The 20,790-nt window shown below is 46.6% G+C and overlaps 1 protein-coding gene across 2 annotated transcripts in view; it reads left to right on the top strand.

Annotated features, from left to right (window-relative positions):
• Window positions 1-7,182: 7,182 nt before the first annotated feature.
• Window positions 7,183-20,790, top strand: part of LOC119977849 (transmembrane protein 272-like) — a 40,303-nt gene continuing 26,695 nt past the window's right edge. For both annotated transcript variants that reach the window (XM_038819097.1, XM_038819096.1), the window contains exon 1: window positions 7,183-7,614. The gene's annotated coding sequence lies outside the window, so the exon portion shown is untranslated. The remainder of the gene's footprint in view (window positions 7,615-20,790) is intronic.

Below are 20,790 nucleotides of genomic sequence, written 5' to 3'. Positions count from 1 at the left end.
ATAGCCTTGGATCATTCTACATTTCTAAAAATTCATTTACGGGATGTGGCCGTCGCTGTTTAGGCCAGCGTTTGTTGCCCATCCCTAGTTGCCTTTCAGGAGGTGGTGGTGAGCTGCCTTCTTGAACTGCTGTAGTCCATGAGGTGTTGAGACAACCACAGTGCTAATAGGGAGGGAGTTCCAGGATTTAGACCCAGTGATGGTGATGAAACAATTATATATTTCCAAGTCAGGGTGGTGAGGGACTTGGATGGGAACGTCCAGGTGGTGGAGTTCGCAGGTATCTGCTGCTCTTGTCCTTCTAGAAGGTCATAGGTTTGGAAGGTGCTGCCTAAGGAACCTTGGTGAGTTACTGCAGTGCATCTTGGAGATGATACACATGGCTGTAACTTTGTCACAGTTCATCGATTGGAAGGATTGAATGTTTGTGGAAGGAGGAGCAATCAAGTGGGCTGCTTTGTCCTGGATGGTGTCGAGCTTGAGTGTTGTTGAAGCTGCACTCATCCAGACATAACTTCTCTAATTATGTCACCAATATAATTCCCTACGCACACTTTGATCGAATCTGGTTTGAATGTCTTGTGTTTAATTCAATTGAGGTCTCAGTCTGATTTCTCTTTCTACCTTTTTGTATTTTATTTGTCTTATCTTCCGACCATAAACGATTTCCACACTTTCTAAACCACATCAATAGTCTTCTGTTTCTCATTTACATTTTTGATGTTCTTTCACATTACTGAATATTTTAGAACCGATCAATTCATTTCGGAAAAGCAGTTCATTCATTCCCTGCTTTATTAGGTGGGAGGTTGGGCAAAACAGTGACGGCAAATTATTAATGGTTCATTGCCTGATATCGCAAAAACACATCAGAACGGCAATCAAATCTGAAGCTTCTGTTCTGTACATCAGAGTGCAACATCCAGTCCTGCCCACTTTAATGAATACAGCATGGGAAAGGTGGTGGTGCAGAGGTATTGACACTGGACTAGTAGTCCATGGCTCTGGGAACCCGGGTTCGAATCCTGCCACAACAGATGGTGAAATTTGAATCCAATAAACAATCTGGAATTAAAAGTCTAACATTGCTGATTGTCATTGGGCAGCACGGTGGCCTAGTGGTTAGCACAACCGCCTCACGGCGCTGAGGTCCCAGGTTCGATCCCGGCTCTGGGTCACTGTCTGTGTGGAGTTTGCACATTCTCCCCGTGTCTGCGTGGGTTTCGCCCCCACAACCCAAAAATGCGCAGAGTAGGTGGATTGGCCACACTAAATTGCCCCTTAATTGGAAAAAATAATTGGGTAATCTAAATTTTAATAAAAATTGTTGATTGTCATTGCCCATTGAATTTTGAAGATATTTCTAAATGTAGGCTGGACTGGGCAGAAACTCTCCAAGGCCCAAAAAAGTGTGGTTGAATAGCGGTGAGAATCTCACCCAAAAAGCCTGCGAGAAACACCCCACCAAACTCACCCAAAATGACACTTTGGGCTGGAATCTTCAGCCCAGCCCGCTGCAATATCGTCATGGATGGACGGGACCATGCAAAGGTTCGTTGACCTCAGACGGGAATTTCCAGTCGCCAGGCGGGCGGCGAAAAATCCTGCCCTTAGAAATGTTTTGGTTGAATCGTGCCCCATGTCTTTTGTCTTGTAGCACCATCAGGCATAATTTGGTTGAATTGCTGCTCCGACGACAAAAATAACGAATGTTCGCTGATGATCAGAGGTGGCAGGGTGGCGCATTAGTTAGCACTGTTGCCTCACGGCACTGAGGACCCGGATTTGATCCTGACCCCGGGTCATTGTCCGTGTGGTGTTTTCACATTCTCCCCGTGTGTGCGTGGATCTCAACTCCACAACCCAAACATGTGCAGGGTAGTTGGACTGGCCACACTAAATTGCCCCTTAATTGGAAAACAATAATTGGGTACTCTAAATTTATTGAAAGAAAAATTTTTGCTGCTGATCCAAATCTAAGTGGAAAGGTAAACTCTGGACACAGAGAGGCTGCAAAAAGATATAGGGCGCAAGTTAACCATTGCGTTGCGCAAGGTGTGGATTTGGGCACACGGGTTAAATAGTAGGAAAGGCCAAAATTGAGATTTGCGCTGGCCGCAAATCATTTTGATATCTAACTGGCCTGCTCCCGAAAGCAACTTCCGGATCACAACTAAATACGGTGAGCATATCATCAAACCTTATTTGCATTAATTTCCATCTCATTAGTGAGGTTGAAGTCGAATGTAACAGCCTCCTGGGAATTAACCGGCTCCTGGGCGACAAATCACACTGGTGCCGTTTAATACTTCATTTTATGGGCATGAAGCTAGTGCAAGGGCTGCTGAGGGGAACTGAGCAGTTGAGTAGCCATTTCCTTTTTTCGGGCATTTACTTCTCCAGGAGGTCAGAACCACCCTTCTGGAGCTTGGTCAGGGACTGAAGCATTCTAGGTCGGGGTCAACCCTGGCTGGGGGGGGGGGGGGGGGGGGGTCGTTGAGGGCTTTGAGACTGTAAGGCCTTAAAGCCATCCATCTGTAAATATTGTCAGTACCCATAACAGGGGCAACTACAGCTGCTGTCTGTCTATCCTACCAAATACTTCCAGGACAGAGCCCTGCTCTTGGTTCTATGCTGAAATTCACTTTAACTCTCTTTGATTGTGAGCAGCCTCAAGCTTCACAGTTGAAGGCTATTGCTAATGAGGAATTAGCCTTGTTAGTTGTGAGAGCGCGTTCATGCAGGTTGTAAATACTGCTTGCTTCGGCCGGTGGCTGCCAATGCCTGGAGGCTGCTGTTGCTGTTTCCTTCCTTTCCTGTAGCTGGAAAGAAGGACACTTTTTTCTAAGATACCTGGGTCCCGGAACACCAAGCTCACGGGGACATATGAGTCCAGAAGACAATCTGGTTTGAAGCAACAAGATGCTGCGGGACCTGGTGCACAACATTGATCCAAATGGGCCACCTGATGATGCCATTAACTAGCACGTCACCGCGAGTTAAACACATTGAAAGTCAAAATTGTTCCACTGCACCTTGAGTTCCAATGGAATATGTGGATTGGTTTAGGCGAGAATTAGCTGTGTGGAAGGCTCGGCACATCTGCGGCTCCTGGACGGAGAATGGCACTGATACATGGAACAAGTCACACATTGATGGGCAGATCATTTATACGACAAAGTTCTGCACATGATAACACATTCTCAGAGTTAGCCTCCATTTTTGTTGAGGAATCTGCGAGGGATGATTCTATGTGTTTATTTTTTTGTGAAAATTAGCTGATATAGCTTTATATTAGTACCAATCAGAAACGGTAAAGTTTCCTTATTGTTCAATGGTTAGTTTGATATGTGCAATGTTAAGTAGTAGATTTTCACATCTTTGTTACTGTTGACCGTTTAATAAACAAAATATTCTCAAGTGGCTTCTTGTTGTTGCATATGCCTTGTCTCGGACAATGATTTTTTTTTCATTGCATTTCAATCAAACTTCGAAGCCTGGAAAGTGTGTCTTGAACATGAGAAGCATCAGCACCATAGAGGCAGCAGCCAACAATCAAAAACCCAAGGGCCGGGTCCAGCATTATGGATCTTCTCGCGCCCCAAGGATGAGTGTGTGGATCAGGGAAGGGCCCCATGAGCACGGTCTCCCTAATGTTCCTGGCAGGGTTCTGGGGTCTAGGGGCTCCTGCTGTGGCTGGGGGTGAGTGTGCAGAGTGAGGGTTTCCAGCATAACTGGCTCGTTGGATGGCAGTCTGAGAGAAGGCAGGACACGTAATGGTGGGGCAGACTTGGGGGATTTGAGTGTCCCGGGGTAAAGCCCTAACTGATTGTCGGTCTCCCTGCTTCTACAATTCCTTACAGATATATCAATAGGGTTATCTATGTCGGTCCCACAGAGGCTGCCCAAGCGGCGGGGGCCAGATGCTGGAGAAGGTGACAGCAGCATCGACACAAGCTAGAGGTGGCACCCCATGTGCAGGGGGCTGCTGCACACCCTGAAGACCCGGCCACCCATCAGGCCAAGGAGGAACCCAGGGATGTTCTGCCAAGGTACACAGGTGCTTGGTCTTTCAAGGTGATTACAGCATGTGCTGTAAGAGACTCCATCTCAATAAAGAGACAGCATGACATCGTGTGGAGGAGGAGGAACCCACACCCGCTGGCCCGCAGCCCTGAAGGTTTATGCAACCGGTTCATTCCAGGGCTCGAGTGGAAAATTGTCTGACATTTCCAAAGCTACAGTCCAGAAGTGCATCTGTGAGGTCACTGGTGCCCTGGTGTGCCCGGGCATTAGACTTTGTCAAATTTGAGCTGGACCAGGCCCGCCAAGATGCTTGGGCTGCAAGATTCTCTGGCACTGCCGGGATGCCCCAGGTCCAGGGGGTAATTGATGGCATGCATGTTGCCTACATGCACCAGGACATCAGGAAGTTCCCTTCATCAGGGCAGCACGGTGGCTCAATGGTTAGTGCTGCTGCCTCACAGCGCCGAGATCCCAGGTTCGATCACGGCTCTAGGTCACTGTGCGTGTGGAGTTTGCACATTCTCCCCGTGTTTGCATGGGTTTTGCCCCCACAACCCAAAAGATGTGCAGGGTAGGTGAATTGGCCACACTAAATTGCCCCTTAATTGGAAGAAATGAATTGGGTACTCTAAATTTATAAAGAAAAAGAAAATGAAGTTCCCTTCATCAACATGAAGAGGTTCCACTCCCTGAATGTTTGGCATGTGTGTTTGTACAAGGAATGCAGAAATTAATATGGAAGTACAGCAAGCAAATAAGAAGGTAAATGAAATGTTGGCATTTATTGCAAGGAGATTGGAGTATAGAATTAAAGATGTTCTGTTAGGGTTTTAGTGAGACCACATCTGGAGTAGTGTGTGCAGTTTTGGTCTTCACATTCAAGAAAGGATATATGTGTATTGGAAGTGGTACAGCAAAGGTTCACTAAATTTGGATGAGCGGTTTGTCCTATAGTGAGAGCCTGAATAAATTGATCTTATTTTCTCTGGAGTTTAAAAGAATGAGAGGTGAAATAATTGACACATAAGATTTTATAGAATGGACAGTGAGAGGTTGTTTCCACTGACTAGGGAATCTAAAACATGGGGTTACAGTGTCAGGGTAAGGATCCAGTCTTTTAGGACTGAGATGAGAAGAAATCACTTCATGCAAAGGGTTGTGAGCCTTTGGGATCCTCTACCCCATGAGTCCCCCTTGTTGAATACATAAAGACTGGGATAACAGACCTTTGATCTCAGGGAATCAAGGGATATGGAGAATATGTAGGAATTGGAACCTAAGATCAGGCATGATCATACTGAAGACCATGTGATATATTCCTCCTCCTATCTCTCATGTTTTTATGACCAATCAAAGCCAACTTGCCAACTAATCAGCACCCGTTTTCTCATGCAGTCTAAATTATTGTTCCCTTTGGAATTTGGCATTCTTGCATCTGTCCAAGATGAAAAGCTTTGATAACATGTCTCTTTTGTCAGCAAAATTGTTTGTCAAATAGTTGTTGAGTTACGTATTTCCCTCTGACTGTCTAAGTGGGTAGATTTGGAATGAGTTCAAACCTTACCCATTGTGCCACATTTTGTAGTGCGGCATGTATATTTAGTCCTATACGTTTGGATAATGTCCAACCATCACAGCAGGAAAATGAGAAAATGCTTCAATTTTTACAGGGAAGATGCTACAAGCACTGTAGAACAATCAGAAGTGGAAGCTTTCCAAATGTAGTGAGTGACAATCCATCATTTGGGTTAGATTGCCAGTAATTTGCATTTTAGTGTGTCTCATTGAACTTTAATTTTACAACATGGCCTTCACTATAGTTGCCTTACAGTAAATAGTCAGTACTAGTCACTGACATAGTTTGTATTGTATGAAAACTAGAGATATTGCAGTAATAGGAAATACACGTAGATAGATAAAGAATTCAAATAGAAGCAGAGTATCACACATTAGATCACGATTGAGGCACACAATGCATATTCATTTTTAGCTGATGAGTTTCTCAATGTTCTCATTTAATTTCTTTGTGAAGAAAGCAGAGACTAAATGAATAGATTTCAAATCAGGAGAGGCGGGTTACATAACTTCCTGAATTATTTGGATAATGTCCCCTTCCACTCTATTAAGGGATGCAAAGTGCCTCTATCTTTTTTCTTTGCTTGATTAGCTTTTGAATTGGGATGTCAACTCACTGTCAGCGGCAGGTTCATGTGCAATTAAGGACTGCAGTTTGAGAAGGAAATGATGTGGTGTGTAACCGTCTCACATTGCGAAGTTGACAAATGGTGGAGCATTACTCTAGTGAGGTGTGAAGTCATGTACAAAAAGATGTCAGTCTGGGCTCCCTGGGCACATTCTAAACTTCCTTCAAAGTGTTTCTAATGTGAAAAAACAAACATTGTAACCATGCACAAAATATATTAAAATGCATGGGCTGGCAAGTGGAGTCCTGCTTATGTGTGATACTAAGCAAGTGTCATGGTCGAGTGTGATTCACAGCTCACAATAGAGTCCAGTTCTTACATTACTAGTGCAGTGTTACTGCTAGTGTCAGATTGTAACTGTTCAAATTAATTGAGGGCACTGATTTTTCTTAGAAGACCCAGAGAGAAGTCAGGGTGAAATTGTATTTTGCACAAGCTAAGGGTCACCCCACAGTCACAGTTGAGGTGCCCACCAATTTTCCAGCAGCTGCTGTTACCGTTTCTAAATCTAATAACATTGGAACGATCTTAAAACACTCCTAATTTTTGATAGTTCAAGTGTCCACGTGATGGGCGGCACGGTGGCACAGTGGTTAGCCCTGCTGCCTCACGGCACCGAGGACCCAGGTTCGATCCCAGCTCCGAGTCACTGTCCGTGTGGAGTTTGCACATTCTCCCTGTGTCTGCTTGGGTCTCACCCCCACATGTGCAGGGAAGATGAATTGGCCCCGTTAAACTTCCCCTTAAATGGAAAAAAAAGAATAGGGTACTCTCGATTTATTTTTAAAAGTATCCACGTGATTATTCCACTTCCATAATGCAAACAATCATTTGGGAACGTTCTGACTATTTAATACTATATGGGAATATAAAACCACAAAAGATAAAAAGGGAAGAAAGAATTCTGATGCTAAAGCAGAAAGCTGCCCTCAGGGTATGTTCTCCCATGCTACCCTCTCATGGCACCGCGCTGGCTACTGATTGGAGCAGAGCATTGGCAGTACACATCCCAGCTCAGTGTTTTGCAACCACGACTCTTTATCAACCAGAGAAATATTTGCAACAATTGCAGCCCTGTGCAAAAAAGAAAAATCAGACAACACCGAGTTGGAGGAGGGGGGTGGAGGCAGCAAGCGGAGCTGCAATAGCAATGTGAGGTCTGGAGGGCGAGATTGGAGAATTTAAGGGGACCTCCACCTTCTCGACGATGGGGGGAAGTTCTTGAGCCACTTCCCGTTGAAATGTGAAGCAAGGGCAGCTACAGCAAAACAGGCATCTCCAGTTATCGGAATCGTTGTGGATTACCTTTTTTAAAAAGAAAAACAATACCCCCGCCGCGTTTTGCCTGCAGTTTAAACTGGGAGCCAGTGAAACGTTCATTGAGGTAAGCTTTCTGATTCCAACAAGGCGCAAGAGGCTACAACGTTCCACACCGTTTGTTAACAAAACACAATTTTTACCTCAAGTTAACTTTTTAAAAAGCACGGGGACACCGTTAAACACGAGCAGATCGAAATAAGCGACTGGGTCCATAAATGTCTTGTACCTTCTCTTGCGCGCGTTTCTCTCGGTTTTTGAATGTGTTTCCATCATTGCAAATCCCAAAATCGCCAGCGCCAATGATTTGATTAAAAAAAAGAATGCAGCGTGTGTGTTTTTGCATTGCGAGGATCTCAATCCCTGTAAAGATAAGTTAATAGAAAAAAAAGGTTTCTGGATTTTTAATTCCAAAAAATGTTCCGCATTACTCTGCAGTGAGAGTGGATTGGAAGAACTTCATCTCAATTGGTATTTCCCAGCCCGCTTGTAGTCGGTGTTCATTCTGAAAGTCAACTCCTGATATTTAGAGGAACGCTGAACGTGTCCTCTCTGCCCCTCATGTACAACTGGGAAAGGAATTCCGCACGGGAAGCTCTGCCGAGGGGGTGGAATTAATTGTCCGGTTGATAGCTGCGATTGTGGTCACTTTGGTGTGTTTCACGCGGCTATGTCCCTTCAGCCGGGAGCAACACCAAGGGGCCTGCCCTCTCCCTCTGACATCTCTCAGCTCTCAAATCGATAAACCCTCAAGTGCTTGTTGAGAATAATCTGGGACAGACTACCGCAAGGCAGCCTGTCACCACAGCGCTGCACTAAAAGCTTTTCCACTGGTGTACTTGGCACACCGAGTTCCCCCGTGTCGCGGTGCTTGTTTGAATTTGCCAAGTGCAACCAGCAGAGCGCTGATTCAGAAGCGCCGGAACCAAGGTGCACACACACACACACCTTTAGCAGAGAACCGCGATTTCATTCACTTGCATCACCCTCCGGGTGTTAATCAGCGAGGATCATCCAAATACCCCTTTGTTTCTGGGTGAAAATGAAGTTGGGACTGAAGAATTTCCAGGACGCAATTTCCCGTGTTCTGTCCTCTTAGATTTTTTTTGGTTATAGCAAATGTTTTTGTATCTTTGCTGTTTTTGTATCTTTGCTGGTCTACATCATCCATATTAAATAGATTGTCTATTGCTTTTCCATATTTTCATAGTAACTTCATTGCAGTGTTCATGTAAGCCTACTTGTGACACGAATAAAGATTATTATTATTTTGGAGAATGTGACTAAGTGTACAAAGTCATGTGTAGAGCTTTTATTTACCCCCTACCCTCAACAAATTTCACTAAAAAAGCAGAAGATGCAACTGGTACAGTCATAACAAAGGGTAATCAAAGGGTGGGTATTGTGATGGGCCAGATTCTACAGTGGAGATAATGGTGAGACGTTATTGAAGTATCAATTGGGCGGCAGTTTCCAGCAACTGCACATCCGTTCAATGCATAAATTAGGAAGTGACTGCTGGAGCTGACCTGCTCCTACAGAAGCTGTGCAAGAATGGCATTTCACCAAGGGGCTCATGTGAAATTGCTGTATTGACAGCCCAGTTGGACGGTGTGGGTGTTACGGGAGGTGCTGGGCTAGGCCAAGTCCGGTGCTGTAGCTGGTGTCTTCTTACTCCCTGGGGTTTGGGATGTCCCTTCTTGAAGGCACCTATTGGGGATGTCCTGGGAGGCTTGGTATTGCTTCTTTGGTGCACTGAGTCCTGTATTTTGGTTGATATCCTGTTTTTGGGGGTGGGGGGGGGGGGGGGGGGGTGGTGATGCTTGGTTGAAAGAGCAGCTTGTTCTCTTCCTCATTAGTGGGTGATCAGTGTGCGCCAGGGAAATATAGAACCATGGTTGATCCTTTGGTTTTAAAAAATTTTGTTCAGACATTTGTAATTTTAAAAACAATTTCAAAAGCAAATATAACGCAGTGAATAGCACCCCCCCCCCCCCCCCCCCCCAACACCCATACCCAGCCAACATGGCTTACACACACACAGTTCCTCCTCCTCCACTCGCTGATCCCGGTTAAGCTATCTTCCTCCTACCCTCCCTAACCCCCCCGCCTCCCACCTTATCATTTCTGCCGACAGCTTCATTTTCTCCAAAGAAGTCGATAAGGGGCTGGTTTAGCTCACTGGGCTAAATCGCTGGCTTTTAAAACAGACCAAGCAGGCCAGCAGCACGGTTCGATTCCCGTACCAGCCTTCCCGGACAGGCGCCGGAATGTGGCGACTAGGGGCTTTTCACAATAACTTAATTGAAGCCTACTCATGACAATAAGCGATTTTCATTTTCATTCATTTCATAAACAGCTGCCACCTCCGGGCGAACCCTAACATTGATCCTCTCAGGCCGAACTTGATCTTCTCAAGCCTGAGAAACCCAGCCCTGCCACTAACCCATACCCCTACTTTCGGGGGCTCCGAGTCCCTCCATGCCAATAAGATCCATCTCCGGGCTACCAGGGAGGCAAAGGCCAAAACGTCAGCCTCTCTCGCCCCCTGGCCCCCGGGTCTTCCGACACTTCAAAAATCGCCACCTCTGGACTTGGTGCCACCTTTGTCTTTAGTACCGTGGACATGACATCGGCCAATCCTTGCCAGAATCCCCTAAGCTTTAGACATGCGCAGAACACGTGGACATGATTCGCGGGCCCACCCACACACCACCCACACCTATCCTCCACCCCTTAAAAGAACCTGCTCATCCGGGCCACTGCCATGTGTGCCCGGTGGACCACCTTAAATTGTATCAGGCTGAGCCTGGCACACAAGGGCGCGTTGACTCCACAGACCTGCTTCTCGTTCCTTGCCAAGCTCATCCTCCCATTTAAGCTTTACCTCCCCTATCTGGGTTCCCTCCCACTCCATGAGCTCTTTATAAATTTCAGAGACCTTCCCCTCACCCAGTCCTGATCCTCTGTTAACCTGTAGTTTATGTCTGGTAGCTCTAGCTCTTTTCTTTCTCTCTGTTTTTCTTGGGAGGCCCTGAGACTTGATCATAAACTGAACATGTTGCCGGTTCAAATATATGGATTGACGTTGGTTCTGTACAGGGCTTGAGACTGGGGTTAAGTTGCATTGTGTAGTATACATGTAACTCCCCTTTAGAACTGGTTTTTCGCTTATTTTATTTGTTTTCTTTTGTAAAGGTGGATATAAAGAATCCGTGATTGGTTCCTGTATGAGTGCAGATGGGGTTGGTATCCGAGGAGATGTGGCTGTCATTGGTGTATCATTGGTGCCTTTGGTACTGCTAGAGTTTTTAAACAAAATTTGTATTAACCTCTGATGCGCGGTCAATAACTACTGAAATGAAGGAGTAGTCCGAATTGAAGGCTTTAATCAACAAGATGTTTCCCCAGCAGCTCGAGTACATAAAGAGGCCGGTTGCTGGAGAACACGGGTTCTTATACCCCGCCTCACTGGGCGGAGCTACCTTACATTCTGACCAATGAAATGCAAACATTTGGGCCAATGAGCAGCGAGCCTTCTCCACCAATGGTAGCTCACACTCCCAGGTACCGTAGTACCTCTAGTCCTACCGTAACCTCCTTTTTCAATTTCAATTCAATTCTCGAAAGTGCACAATGAATAACGCCCATGAATTGTAGAACCCCTACATTCTTCCCCTCAGTTCAAATATGACCGTTTCAAGCGTCAAGAATTCCAGCAGGACCCCCCGCTACGCCAGGGCACAGGGTGGAGAGGTTGATCTCCACCCTAACAGGATCCGCCTTCAGGCGATCAACGAGGCGAAGGCTACAACATCTGCCTCCGCGCCCGTTTCCAACCCCGGCTGGTCCGACACACCGAATATGGCCTCCCGAGGGCCTGGGTCCAGTTTCACATGCACCACTTTAGAGATTATCCTACAAACCTCCTTTCAGTAATCCTCCAGCTTTGGACAGGACCAAAACATGTGAACGTGTTCCTTCCTCCTCCTCAAAGAGCCGGTTCATCCTCGCCCTCTTGAGGTGTGCTCTATATACCACCGTCAGCTTTATCAGCCCCAACCTCACGCACGAGGTGGAGGCGTTCACGCTCCAAAGCACCTCACACCAGAACCCCTCCTCCATACCCTCTCCCAACTCTTCCTCCCACTTTGCTTTGATGGTACTGCTAGAGTTGAGCAAGATATATATTGGTGCGCACCCATCATGGCGTGGTAAACTTACCCTAAACTCTCGTGGTAATTGCAAGTTGACATGTCGTGGAAGGGTGTGCACCATTTTACCATGTTTCCATGGCTTCATCCGGTTTCTCCCCTAGTCTGTGGTGGGGCTTATAGAGGCATCCAGCTATGTCTAATGATTGTATTGAGCCAGTGATAATGTTGTTCTACTGTTCTCCTCTGTATTCATGCATGTTGAGCTGTTTTTTTGCTTGTTTATGATGTATGTATTTTGTAAATCTGTTGCGTTGTTTTCAAAAATGTTTTTGTTTTTCCCTCTTTTATCTTAATCTAGTCTTTCTTTCATTCTCTTTATTTCACTTTCTGTACCATATTTTTAGGGGGTTCACTATTCTAACTGAATGGTTTGCTTCAGATTCTGCAATGTTTATGAATGATTCTTCAGTCTGATTGGTTAAGGGGATACACAGTTACTTGTCCTCTTTAGATAGGTCCCAGATGATGTGTAGAGAGTGTAGAACTTTTCTAATAATCAGAGATGCAAGGGCCATAAAAAGTCTGCAGACAAGTGCAAGTGTGGCAATGGCATTTGCCACTGTCTGCAAAATTGGGCCCTTAAATCTATGAGCTGTTGTGAATTTGGTGTGCATTATACTGAGCTGCGTAGCTGCAACAGCCCAAATCTAATAATAGATCCTCAGATAATGAAGCAGAACAAATGCAGCAAGACCTGGACAATATCCAGGCTTGGGCTGACAAGTGGCAAGTTACATTCGCGCAACACAAGTGCCAGGCAATGACCATCTCCTACAAAAGAGGATCTAACCACCGCCCCTTGACATTCAATGGTATTACCATCACTGAATCCCAAGAATCAACATCTTGGGGGTTACCAGGGGCTTTTCACAGTAACTTCATTGAAGCCTACTCGTGACAATAAGCGATTTTCATTTCATTGATCAGAAACTGAACTAGACTAATATTGTGGCTACCAGGGCAGGTCAAAAGCTAGGAATCCTATGGCGAGTAACTCATTTCCTGACCCCGCCCCCCCCCCCCCCCCCCCAAAGCCTGTCCAACATCTGCAAAGCACAAGTCAGGAGTGTAATGGAATACTCTCCACTTGCCTGGATGAGTGCAGCTCCAGCAACACTCAAGAAGCTAAACACCATCCAGGACAAAGCAGCCCGCTTGATTGCTCCTCCTTCCACAAACATTCAAACCCTCCACCACCAATGAACAGTGGAAGCCCTGTGTACCATCTATAAGATGCCCTGCAGTAACTCACCAAGGTTCCTTAGACAGCACCTTCCAAACCCAAGACCACTAACATCGAGAAGGACAAGAGCAGCAGATACCTGGGAACCCCAACACCTGGAGGTTCCCGTCCAAGTCACTCACCATCCTGACTTGGAAATATATTGCCGCTCCTTCACTGTCACCTACACCACAAGGACTGCAGCAGTTCAAGAAGGCAACTCACCACCACCTTCTGAAGTGCAACTAGGGATGGGTAATAAATGCTTGCCTAACCAGCGACGCACACATACTATAAATTATTTTTTAAGAAACATAGGCTCTGGAGTTCATCCTTGTCCCATGGTTATTCAATATGTAGTTTTCAAAATTTCTGATGAGCCTTATACTTGAGTTAGATTCTGTGGAACGAGACACAGAGTTAATGCTTCAGATGTCCTTTCATAGAGGGGATGTCAGAGGTAGGTTCTTTACCCAGAGAGTAGTGGGGGCATGGAATGCACTGCCTGTGGAAGTAGTTGAGTCGGAAACATTAGGGACCTTCAAGCGGCTATTGGATAGGTACATGGATTACGGTAGAATGATGGGGTGTAGATTAATTTGTTCTTAATCTAGGACAAAGGTTCGGCACAACATCGTGGGCCAAAGGGCCTGTTCTGTGCTGTATTTTTCTATGTTCTATTACAGCATTTCCTGTCTTTATTTCCGATTTTAGTATCTGCAGTATTTTGATTTTGACTTCGAGTTAGCTTGTGCCAAGCCGTTGAAAAATTGTTTGGAGTCAGAACTAGAACAGAATGGCCTTTCATCCATTAACTGTGGAAAGGGAGCAAATGGGAATGGACCCATCAGCTAAGTTGTTTTTCAATGAATGATCTTGGCTAACTTTTTCCTTCATTTCAGTTGTTGCAACCACATGTCATAAATTAGAGTAATATAGCAGGGACCAACTTATTCAGGTAATGAAAATCCTGTAACTCTCCCGGCAGGCTGAAGCAATTTCCTGCAGTTTTAGGTGAAAAATAAATGTTGAACTGCTATAAATCTCACATAATCCTATAAATCCTTTCTGGTGCAAAAACACAAGAAAAGTGACCCAACCATGACCAGCAAAAGAAATTAAGGGTCGTATTGATCCAAATTCATATAGAGTTGCTAGAAAAAGTAGCAAACCTGGGGATTGGGAATAGTTTAGAATCCAGCAAAGGAGATCTAAGAGATTGGTTGAGAGGGGGAAATGAGAGAATGGGAGTATATATGAACAGAGCAAGAGAAGGCCATTCAGCCCCTCGATTTAATAAGATCATGGCTGATCTGACCGTAAACTTGCAAGCAACATGAAAGTGGACTGGAAAAATTAAAAACCAGGTTTAAAAAAACTATCAGGGTGTTGGGGCACAGTGTGGGAGTCAGCAGAAAAAGACTAAGTGTGGCCTTGGCAGAGAGAATCTCCGGCAAAGTGCCATTGAATAGCTGGATGTTTCTCAGTGCTGCAGTTACCAAGAAACGCCCCACTAAATGTGGCCAAAGTCAGCCATAGATTCTCTTCTGCTTAAGTCACACCCTAAAGGCATCAAGAGATATGGGGATATCGTCAGTATTCCCGAATCATGGGGCTGGTCTCCTGGGCACCACTGTTGCAAGCTGGCTGGGTTGGCTGAGCAAGTGCTGTTTAAGTGCTGCTTGACCTTGTTCGTGAGGGGCTGGTGAGCGTGGTCCCAGCGAGATCAGTTGGCGAGCCTTCATTTGCGACGAGAAGCCAACTAATGTTGAATTGCGTTGTCGGTGTCATTGGGCTGAGTGCCGGGATGCTCATGGTAATTCCCGCTCACTACCACACTTGGAAATTTTTCCGGAGTATTGCGCCCATTGGCTGGAATCTCCGGCCATTGCGATTCACTTTTCCTGTCAGCTGCGCACCCACGCCCGCGGGTGTCCCGGCCTCGTGGGGGCGTCTTCAATGGGAAATCCCATTGACAAGCAGCGGGAAGAGGGAATCCTGCTGTCAGTGAACGGCACGGAGCCGAGAATCACGCAGCGGAGAATCCAGCCCTTTGTCATTTTGTGGGTGAATCGTGCCCTATGTTTCAATGAATTCATACCTCAAGCTACTGAAAAAACTTATGTGGCAGTGCTGTTAAAGGCAGCATCAATTTAGAAAAAATTGTGATTGCTGGTGATTTTAACGGGAGCAGGTTTCTGATGAACGTGCCACCATTTCTCTGAAGTTAACAGTAAAGTCGCAGGAAATTAGGGGGAAGGAGTAATTGCGCAATCCACTTACATCACCTTTTCTCTGTAAAATGGACACTACAGTGGTGATGGGTCAATTAAATAGTGCAAGCTCTCCAGGAAACTCTATGCCATTTCAATTCCATTTGTCCAGCAAATGAATATAGACTTTAAATAATAGAATGATTAATGTATTTCCCTGATGACCAACGTAGTAAGCTCCAGGGCAGCACGGTGGCACAGTGGTTAGTGCTGCTGCCTCACGGCGCCGAGGTCCCAGGTTCGATCCCAGGTCTTGTGTGGAGTTTGCACATTCTCTCCGTGTTTGCGTGGGTTTCACCCCCACAGCCCAAAAGATGTGCAGGGTAGGTGGATTGGCCACGCTAAATTGCCCCTTAATTGGCAAAAATGAATTGGGTACTCTAAATTTATTTTTAAAAATGTAGTGAGCTCTAATGCACCACGCCATGTAGATGTGAGATACAAAATGTTATGTGAAGCCTGTCTATTATAACTGTTTTGAAATGAGGATGGATGGTTGAATTTCCATGGAGAGGAAGCAGTGGGTACACGGAATCTGTGCAGCAAAATCAATTTTCAGTAACTTAGCAGGGTACCTTTATAACAACCTAAAAAAAATAATGTGCAGAATAAAAATGTACTGGCAATTGTGTGTTAACATAAATGAAGAGAAAAATGTACTTTAAAAAAAATTAGCACTCTTGCTCTTCCTTATGGAGGACATCAAATTGAAGCTGAATACAACAGCCTGCTGGGAGGCATGGTGGTTAGCACTGCTGCCTCACAGCACCAACGTGCCGAGTTTGAGTCTGACCACAGCTGACTCTGTGGAGTTTGCACATTCTTCCCACGTCGGCATGGGTTTACTCCGGTTTCCTCCCACAGTCCAAAGATGTGCTAGGTAGGTAGATTGGCCTAGCTAAATTTGGCCTTAGTGTCCACAGATTAGGTGGGATTGGGCCTAGGTAGGTGCTCTTTCGGAGGGTTGGTGCAGACTCGATGGGCCGAATGGCCTCCTTCTGCACTGTAGGGATTCTAACTTTTATACTAGAAATGGCTCAGGTTTTTTTGGAGAATGGGTACATGCCATAGAATTTCAGTGCAGTTTATTACGGTCCCGGACCAGACCTCAACAGTTGCTAGGATACCAGGCAGAAACCCCAATGTTTTATTTGATTTGTTAGACTGTGTGGAAAGGCTACTTCACTCCAGGAGTGATTCCACGCCCAAATATGGTATATTAAAACAAACTTAATTATTAACACAGGATTAAACTAACTTTAACATCATACAAGAAATAGCTTCAATTATCGGTTAAACAATGCTTAACAATAAAATTAAACACTTTAACTCCCAGCTGTTATCTTTTTATCTCCAATTAAACAAACCCGCCTCAGGTCTAAACTGACTTTTAACTGGAGGTAGCAGACACAGGATTACTTGCCAAACATTGGCGAGAGATCTTTTGAGCCTGCTTGAAGAGAGATCTGACACGCTGCCAGAATAATGCAGCATCTCTGGCTCTATTCCTCAGAAACTGCCTCTCCACTCAAGCCTTCCAGCCAAAAAAACTAAAACTGAAAACTCCACGTCTGACTGTTTCAGCACCTGGCTACTCCCAATAACTACATCTTCTTCATCCCACGAACTGGGGCATGAAAGCTTACAAAGGATGGATGCGATTCAGTGGACTTAAAACAAAGTCCGCTTTCGGGCATGTTTGGCGGGATTCTCAGCAGCTGCTGTGCCAGGAAACACTCCACTATGTTTTGTTTTTGGAGATTCTCCCCTCCGAGGCCAGACGTATAGAGATGTCCTGTTGGTGCGTTGACCTCGTCAGCATGAATGGATGCTCGCAGATCGGGCGCCATTTTGATTGTCAGACCTGACTTTCTCTCTCCCCACCGCCGCCCCCACCCACCCCCCGGTCCTCCCTCACTTTTCACTCTTCTAGCTTGTCCTGGCAATTTTATCTCTGGCTACTTATTTATTGATGTGTTGTCCACAAACAGGTCTCGTGACAGTCGGGTGAATGGCTCCCATGTTTTGTGGAAGTTGTCTTCCGACCCACGGATGGCATCAGTTCTGTTCTTTTTTTTAATAAACAATCTTATTGAGGTATTTTTGGCATTGTAAACAGTTACAGTGTACAGTAATGTGCAAATATCAACACCAAGCAAAAACATAGTGCAAAAGACCACTCCTCTATCAGTTCTGTTCTTACTGTTCTCGGTGAAATGGAGATTGAAACACCTGAGACACCCTCTGGGGATGAAACCAAAACACTTTGAAGATTTAAAATAAAAACAGAAATGCTGGAGATACATACTACATCAGTCAGCATTAATAAAAAACAGAAGATGAGTTACATGTCGCGATTCAACGGAAACATTTATAAGTTGATTTGTGGCGGGACTTTTAGAGAGTTTCCCGCAGGCTCTACCAGTGAGGTCCCCACCGCTATTCACTGACACTGTGGGCGCGATCCTCCGGTCACACTGTGCCAGAAAAGCAGCTCCCCACGGCGCAGTGTGGCCAGTGAAAGCCGGGAGACCCTGCTCCCGGGATCTACCCGGCTCGCAACGCCTCGTGAGACTCAATGCAGTCTCGCGAGACATTGCAAGGGGCATCCCGCCCACAAGGGAGGGATCACCTTTTAGCAAATTTTTATATTAGAGCTAGGCAGTACTCTAATGCACAGATTCCTGAAGTACCTGAGGCTTTGGGATTCAATCCCTTCACCTCGGGCGATGTCAGGCAAACGCAGTTTGGTATTGGTCCCCACAAAAGGGGACCAGACGGAACAGCACTCGTGGGGATCGAGGGCTTGCAGCTGCATAACCTTTGGGCAGGGTGGTGCCCTGGCACTGCTGATGCCATCTAGGTACCCTGGCACTACCAGCCTGACACCCTGGCTGTATCTATCTGCCTCCCTGGAAGTGCCATGTGGGTGCTGCCAGGCACTGCCAAGGTTCAAGGCTGGCATTAATTTGCACCTGCATTATTGGTCTGGGGCTGCCCAGTGAGGGTGTTGGGTGTGAGAGTGGGGGGGAGGTTGCTGGGGGACCCTCCCATGTTCCGTTCGGCTGGCGGGGGGAGGTCAGGATTTTTTGGGGGGCCTCGGAGATAAATGACATCCCGATCTCTCACTACAATGGGCAGTTCCAGCAAACGGAGCTCCCCATTTTAAAAAATAGGGCTATGTGCGGCATTAGCCGTACGTTCCCTGTGCAGGCCGCTTATTCAAAGTGAGTCACATATTCCCGGTGTTCGGCCCAGCGAGGTCAGCAACGCTATTCAACGATAATTGGTCCACTTAACGAGGCCTCACGAGCTTCTCACCGAAAATTAAGCATTGCCAGCTGATCCGCCGGGACCACGCTCGCCAGCCCCCGCTAACAAGATTGAGCTGCACTTGCTCAGCCAGCTCGCAACAATGGCTCCGATGATAACAGCCCTAAGATTCGAATACGCTGAACTGGGGAGGCTCCTAGACGCAGCGGAGGACAGGAGTTATTCCTGTTCCCTCGAGGGTCCTGAAAGGGGAACCACAGGGTACCCAGTGCTGCCTTGGACGAGGTGGCAGCAGCTGTGAGCTCGGGGCCTGTGGCCAGGAGGACTGACCTCCAGTACCGAACAAACGCCAACGACCTATGCCGGGCAGCACAAGTGAGTAGACACAAACGCCCCCCCCCCCCCCCCCCCCCCCCCCCCCCATCCCCAAGGGAGCATCCACCCACAAACTCCCCATGCAACCCCCACTTCTCCCTCCAAACCCCTCCCCCCCCCCCTTCCCACCACTTTGAATGGTTAACGAGGCCCTCTCTGTGTCTCGAGGGCCCAGACTGTCGGAGGGGTGGGGTACAAGACTTAAGAATCCTCACTCCTTCAAGGAGCCTGCCCTGGAGGAGGTGACTGGGGTAGCCGAGGCCAGATCGGTCACCCTGGCGGAGGCTGGTGGACGCCGCAGTGGTGAGGAACCACCAGGCTCCACCTGGGGGACCTGTCAAATGTGAATTGTTATTGCCGTACTGACTGCCCATCCTTCCCACTGACCAGATGTCCATTATCCCGCAGTTTCTCCAGCTGAAGGTGCCCCATCTCGGGCGGCCCCTCTCCTGACCACAAGGAGAACAGCTTGGAGGAGAGTTCCGAGGATGCAACTATTATAGTTGCGGCACAGCTGTCATTTCCACCATCTACTAGCATAGATACACCTCGGTGGGGCATGTTAGTGGACGGATTTCGGGGACACAATCTGGTGAGCACTACTAATGATCTACACCCCAGGATCCAGGGTTGCCTGGCATGGGTGTTGGGGGTTGCATTCGGGCTGGGGGGGCAGGTCGGGTATTTTGTCAAGGCCTCGGAGATGGCGGGTCCTGATCACTCACTACAAGAGGGAGATCCGAAGAACGGAGCTCCCTGTAATGATATCTGGTATATCATCTTTGTGTGCATGAATAATGTAGAATAGTGTGTAAACGGGATGGCATGTGGCGCAGTGGTTAGCACTGGGACTGCGGTGTTGAGGACCCGGGTTCGAATCCCGGCCCTAGGTCACTGTCCATGTGGAGTTTGAACATTCTCCCCATGTCTGCGTGGGTTTCACCCCCACAACCCAAAGATGTATAGGTTAAGTGGATTGATCACGCTAAATTGCCCCTTAATTGGAAAAAAAATAATTGTCTACTCTAAATTTATTTTGAAAAAAGAATATTGTCTAATTACAGCATCCAGCCACTAGATGTCGTAAGACCACATCTCAGTACCACACGTTGGTCCATGTGACCTTGGGAGTGAGTGAGTAGAGAGGGTTGGAGACAGTCGTGTTTTTTAGTAGTTCTGTGTATTGTAGTCATTTGATTTAATACTTAGCTTTTTCGGCATACTTAAGAATTCACAATTTATAGCGTAGTGTAAATAAATTGGTTTTGATTTAGTACAAAGTCTGCATGTTCTTTGTAGCAAAATTACAATCGTAGTAATATTAATTCAAACAAACAAAGGACATTGTAAAAAATGGCGCTAAGTGCGGCCTTGGCTGCGTGCTCCCCGATTAGGCACCTTACTCAAAGTGAGTCGCATTGAACAGCCATATGTTTCTCGGCACCGCGAGTGCCGGGAAGCATGTGGCTAAATGCGATTGCTCGGGGACTTTCCCTTTTGGGACGATCACGGCCGTAGGGTGCGATCCATCGGTCACGCTGTGCCCAAAAAGCAGCTCACGCAGCGTGGCCGGTGAAAACTAGGAGACCCTGCTCCCGGGATCCACCCGGTTCACCATGCCTCATTGCCGGCTTCATACCATAAATGAAGGCTCGCCAGCCGATTTGCCGGGATTTGGATTTGGATTTTGTTTATTGTCACATGTACCAAGGTACAGTGAAAAGTATTTTTCTGCGAGCAGGTCAACAGATCATTAAGTACATGAAAAGAAAAAGAAATTCGGCATGTCTGCATCGACTCTCACAAACTTCTACAGATGTGCCATAGAGAGCATCCTATCGGGCTGCATCACAGCCTGGTATGGCAACTGCTCGGTCCAAGAT

The sequence above is a fragment of the Scyliorhinus canicula genome, chromosome 14 (genome assembly GCF_902713615.1).
Source record: "Scyliorhinus canicula chromosome 14, sScyCan1.1, whole genome shotgun sequence".
NCBI lineage: Eukaryota > Metazoa > Chordata > Chondrichthyes > Carcharhiniformes > Scyliorhinidae > Scyliorhinus > Scyliorhinus canicula.
This window is presented reverse-complemented; position numbering and strand designations above follow the sequence as displayed.